This window comes from Psammomys obesus, unplaced genomic scaffold, assembly GCF_907164565.1.
Source record: "Psammomys obesus unplaced genomic scaffold, mPsaObe1.curated_primary_1811, whole genome shotgun sequence".
Lineage (NCBI taxonomy): Eukaryota > Metazoa > Chordata > Mammalia > Rodentia > Muridae > Psammomys > Psammomys obesus.
The window spans coordinates 56,174,098-56,180,212 of NW_026585504.1; the positions used below are offsets into that span (position 1 = coordinate 56,174,098).

At 40.4% G+C, this 6,115-nt stretch overlaps 1 protein-coding gene across 2 annotated transcripts in view; it reads right to left on the minus strand.

Annotated features, from left to right (window-relative positions):
- LOC129672188 (contactin-associated protein like 5-1-like) overlaps positions 1 to 6,115 on the minus strand; it is a 715,327-nt gene that overhangs the window by 628,306 nt on the left and 80,906 nt on the right. The window lies entirely within an intron of this gene.

A 6,115-nucleotide genomic window follows, 5' to 3' on the forward strand; every position in this document is an offset into this window, starting at 1 on the left:
TCTTCTTCTTCTTCTTCTTCTTCTTCTTCTTCTTCTTCTTCTTCTTCCTCTTCTTTCTTCTGCCTCTCTCTGTCTCTGTGTGTGTGTATGTGTGTGTGTGTGTGTGTGTGTATGTCTGTGTGTGTGTGTCCCTGATTGCTCATTCATGTTCCAGTGGGTTGCGCACATCCAAGTATAGAAAGGCACAACAAATTGTACCATGTAAATTAAGAAAGAGAGAGAGAAGAAAGAGAATATAATGCAAACTTGTGTGTTTAAGGAAAGAGGGGATTCTAGAATGAGGTATGAGAGGGAAGTGAGTAAATATAATCAAATTCACTGGGCAAAATTCTCAAGGAACTAATTTAAAATAGGGGTAAATGGCTTGCCTTATTTTACGCTGGGTTATAATGCAAAGGTAATAACAATTAGTTGGGAACAACATTTGGAGGTGAAACATATACAGCCCTGAACCAGTTAAGCCTCAGGATGAAGACAGGGATGATTTGTATTAGATCAGTTTTATCCAGAAACGTGTTCACTTCTTTGAATTTGTCTTAATAGAAACTCTAAAAACTGAAATGTATTAACATACATATACACTCAATAGAAACGTCTTCCTCAATGTTAGATGCTGTGACTACACATGTAAGTTTCTGTGAAGATGAAGCAGTTCTAGAAAAAAACAAAAACAAAAACAAAACAAAACAAAACAAAACCTTACGAGGTACTAAAGAAAGTATAGTATTGCATCCAGTGATCCAATGCAGAAACACCAAAGGGCAGGGAAGGCATAGGAAATTACTGCAAGGAAAAAGCAGGTATATCATAAGCTAACACTAATTTACTGTCATTTAGCTAGGTCTGGCACTACTGTTAAAACTGCAAATAACTGCCTTTTCCGGTTTTTTTTTTTCTCTTTTTCTTTTTTGTTCTGTTGTTTTTTCCTCTCCCTCCCTTTTCTTATTTTTCTCTTCTTTCTCTTCCTCTCTCTCTCTCTCTCTCTCTCTCTTTCTCTCTCTCTTTGTCATTTTCTCTTTTCCTTCCCTTTCCATTCCATTCCTTTCCTTTTGTTTCATTCCCTTTCCAATTTTGAGACCAGGTCTCACATTTCCCAGGCTTCAAACTCTGTAAGCAGTTCAAGCTGTCAATGATCTTTTAATCAATTTCTTGTGAGGCCTGATGTTACATTTCCCTTCTTTTTGTTGTTTTTGTTGTTGTTTATTCCACAAATCCAAGAAGAATAAAACTGACAGTTAAAGCATTTAATAATTTCTTTTAACCCTTCTAAGTGCAGGAAAAATACAAACACCAATGAAGCATCAACTGTGTGTTAAGCATTAAACTACTTGGTATTTTATCTATCAGGACTCATGCAATGGGAGCTGGGGGGATGGCTCAGTTTATAAAGCACTTGTATTAAGAGCATAAAGAATTGAGTTCGATTTGCAACAAGTAAATCTACAAATACGGCTGTCGAGGTTTGCATTTGCAATCCTCACACTTGGAGCTTACCAGCCCTGCGAGCCTAGGGAAAGTCACTGTTCTGTGCCCTCCTGCACCAGAGATGTCTCCTGGGACATAGTAGGAGGTACGAGTGCAGTAATGAATGTGTCAAATTATGCAGTGATGGAAAACCCAAAATAGATTCAGTCTAATGACTCAGAACTTATAGTTTGTAGAAACTGCAAAATCACAAATGAAAGCTACTACTTGGAATGAGGAACTGGTGTGATGAATGTGAAGAAGGCCTGGAAAGAAGATGAATTGGTGCTATGGAAGTGTTTCTGTCAGCACCAGTGAGTCATTAGGGTTGGTCTTTGCAGTTTGGAGTGTTTGCTATTTCTTCTCTCAGCTGCCCTTCTGGTTTTGCATCAGTCTTGATGTAGCTTCTCCAATGTTTTCAGTAATTCACATCAATTTTGGAGCCTGAACTGAGAATAAGATGAGTTGGAGCTTCAAGAAGAGAACAATGCATGCTATCATGCCTCTGGGTAATCAGATGAACATTCTAATGTGCACATATGTGTCAGGGTTCAGGTGGTATTGGGCCCATTAGCAGCATCCTTGTCTCTCACTGTTATAGACAATGGGCTTGTGCTCAGCTGCTGCAGGAGAACATGCAGGTAGCAGCAACAACTGACACAGGAAAGAAGTTTGAGGCTTTTGATATTCTAAAGTCCCGATTAGATCCCTAGAACCAACTATCCTACATGAATGTTCTATGGGTATAGACCCCTGCTCGCTCACTCTCTCTCTCTCTCTCCCTCACTCTTTCTTCTGCTCTCTCTTTCTCTGTCTCTCACACACATACACACACAAACACAGACACACACACACACACACAGAGACACACACACATAAACAAGCAGGAATGCACTAAATACAGAATACACTAAATAAAAAATAATCACAAAAAGCCAGTTAGGAAAAGACTGCCAATGATTTATCAACTAGAATCCAAGAAAGAAAAAACAAAAGGGGATGAATAAGAAAACCTCATGATAAACAAATGTAGAAGCAGTGGTGTTATGAAATGACCACTGAAGGGTCATAAGCCTCATGCTTAGAGCTTGAGGAAGAGATATCCCAGATCACTGACCTTCTCTTATTCTCAAAATGCTTTCTACTTCTTTGCAAATCAAAATAACTCTGAGATTCCATCTGACAGCAGTGTGAGTGGCTAAGATCAAAATCTAAAGCAACATCACATTTTGGCAAAAATGTAGAGAAAGGGAGTTGCTGGTGGGAGTATAAACTTGTACAAACACTTTGGAAATCAATGTGTTGCTTTATCATAAAATTTGGAATAGCCTTACCTCAATACCAAGCTAAACCACTGGTGGGTATATACCCAAAAGACACTACACCGTACAACAAGGACACTTGCTCAACTATGTTCATGGCAGCCTTATTCATAATAGCCAGAATCTGGAAATCACCTAGATGTCCCTCAACAGAGGAATGGATAAAGAAACTGTGGCACATTTACATGATGAAAGACTACACAGCTATTAAAAACAAAGAAATCATGAAATTTGCAAGCAAATAAATGGATGGAACTAGAAAAGCTCATCCTGAGTGAGGTATTCCAGACCCAGAAAGACTCACAGGGTATGACTCACTTATGAGTGGATTTTAGCTCTATAGTATAGGATAAGCACATTATGAAGCACAGACCCAAAGAAGATAAATAACAAGGAAGACCCAAGGGAGAATGCATAAATCTCACATGGATTGGGAGATAAATATACGAGATAATGGTTGAAGAGAGGGAATAAGGTAGGAGAAAGGAAGTAGAGATTTAAGAGGGTAGAGATCAAACCTGGTGAGAGTGAGGGAGAGAAGACAAAAGGCCTATAGAGAAAAGAAAAACTGAAGGTGAGGGATATCTTTATGACAAGCTGGAGACCTATATCAAGGTAGGCTCCAGAGAGAGTATGACGGGGGATTCAAGCAGAGACTCCTAGTAACATAGGCTGTAGAGACTGAAGAGGACACCCTCTAACTAGGCTACTTTCCTAGTAGAGGGAGAGAAAAATCAACCCACCACAAAAATTAGACCCCAAATTTACTTTGCCCACAAGAGGTGCAAGGATAAGATAGGGAAGATAGAGCAGAGATTGGGGGAGCACCCAACAAATGCCTGGCCCACCCAAAGACCCACCATATGGGAGAGTGCCAACCCCTGATACTATACACAGTATTCTGCTAATCTTGCAGACAGAAGCCTGTCAGAGTTGTCCTCAGAGAGGCTCTACTCAGTAGCACCTCAAAACAGATGATGAGACTCACAGCCAAATGTAGGATGATGCATAGAAAGTCTTATGGAAAAACGGAAGGAAAGAGAAATGGACCTGGAGGTGACAGGAGCTCCATAAGAAGACCAACAGAGCCAACTAACCAGGGCCCAGAACTGATTGCTTAGACTAAAGCATAAACCAAGAACCATGCATGAATTGGATCTAGACCCATATAAATATGTAGCAGATGGGTAGCTTAGGCTTCAAGCGGGTCCTCTAATAAGGGAAGTGGAGACTGCATTGGACACAACTCACTTGCCTGCTTTTTGGTCACTTCCCCCTGGTAGGACTGCCTTGTCAGGCCACACAGGAAGAGGACAAGCTCAGTCCTGATGCAACTTGATGAGATGGGTGAATGGGAAAGGGAATTCCCCTTTTCTGATGAATAGGCAAGGGGACAGAGCAAAGGTGAGGGAGGGAGAGTAGGACTCAGAGGTGTGGATGGGGCTACAACCAGGATGTAAAGTGAATAAAAATTAATTAAAAATGCTTTCTCTTTCTTAATGTTTCCATTTTTATTTATGACCAAATACCCCTGCTATAATAACTTGTTGTAAGACACACAGATCTGGAAACTTCATTGGGTGTCCTCCAGATTCAGATCTGAGCTTATACATTAAAAAGCCTGAAAATTCATGGAACAATTCCCCCACGATACCTACATTTGTCATAGCCAGAAAGGACACTCTTGCTCATTTGTAGTCACAGCTGCTGCATGCACTTCCAGTATCCAGTCTAAGATATACATTGCATGCATCCAAATGGTTTAGGCATACAAATGTACCCAGACCAAGAGTTCTCTCCTTTTGTGTTCTTCCATTGCTCCCTATGGCCTTTCCTAAGTGCTGTACGGAATTTTCCCTAATTTCCTTGCATTTTTGATCGTCTGCCAGCCAGATAATACAAGGCATCTGATCAAGGGCTTGCTTAAGTGCTCCATCATGTACTGTTGATGCTGTATACATTATTCAGTAATGCCAACCCAACAAACCACACTTTGATTATGCAGTCATTTTTCAGGCCATTCATTTATCAGACAAGTTAGAGATCATGGGAAATCAGATGAAACACTCTAACGAATCAATAACAAACTTTAGTTCTTCACCCTCTCTGTGTCCTCGACTCCCCTTTCTGGCTTAGGTGATCTCTGGCAAGGGCATTTCTATGAACCAAATGAAGACATAAGGTCTGTGAATGTTAAATGCACTGAATAAACTGAGACACTTAGCCTTGGAAGGCATCATCTTTGAGTTCAATGCTTTGCAATCAGAAAGACCTACTTCTGAATGCCAAAGCATGTGAGTGACCCCTGAGAACAACCTAAGCTCTGATAGACCTAGTTTCAGTGACATTAAAATGAGGATAATAGGGGCTCAGTAGGTAAACTGCCTGTCATATCACCATAAGGATCCATGATCCTATGTAAAATGCCAAACACATGAGCATATGCCTGTCATTCAAGGGCTGGGTGGTGGGGAGGGTGCACAAAAAGGTAATCTTTGAAGTCTTAGCCTAACTGATAAGTTTCAGGTTTGGTGGAGAGTGTTTCAAAGAGTGTGGAGGAAATCCATTGAGAAAAGACAACCATTGTCTATTTCTGGCCTCCACACTTACGGACTCACAGAGCAACAAGTTCCTAAATCACAGACATACTAAATACACTCATGAATGCTTGTGAAGACACACAAAGCAAAAGGACAGCAGTCCACTCGCAGAACGGTAACCTCATCAAGAACTCAGCTGTCATGGGCATTCAGTGATCTCCTCTTTTGCTCTTTGTTGTTGCCCATTGACTCTCTTGTGAACCTCATCATTGTTTACCTTTCTTCAGCGTGAATGTGGGTTCTGATACCAGTGTGAGTCTACACTCGTGAGAGATATCTTCCCTCCAGGTTCAAGCACAGTCAAATGAACTCATAAGAACCTGGCTCCTTTATCTGTATCATCCTGAGAGTGCAATCTCCATGCTGTGTTTTAATTAGTTTTGTGTATATCACGTTACTGCTAAAGGAGCCACGTATGCTTGGGACAGGAGACATTACTTGCATATGTATACATAATTTCATGGGAAGATGAGACAGTCAACTACTTCCTAATTTTTCATAGCAAATGTGCCAACCTGGAGGTGTATCCTGAAAGTGTGTATATCTGATAATGCAGATAAAAGACAGAAGTTTATTGTGATACTTTCAAGACACTCAGCTGACTAAGAATAACCTACACAATTGATTTTGTGCATGTATTATGGTTTTATGAATTAATAATCTGTAGTTGGAATCATCAGTACAGTTCTCTGGTATTTATATTACCTTGAGAACTGAATGAATATGTGA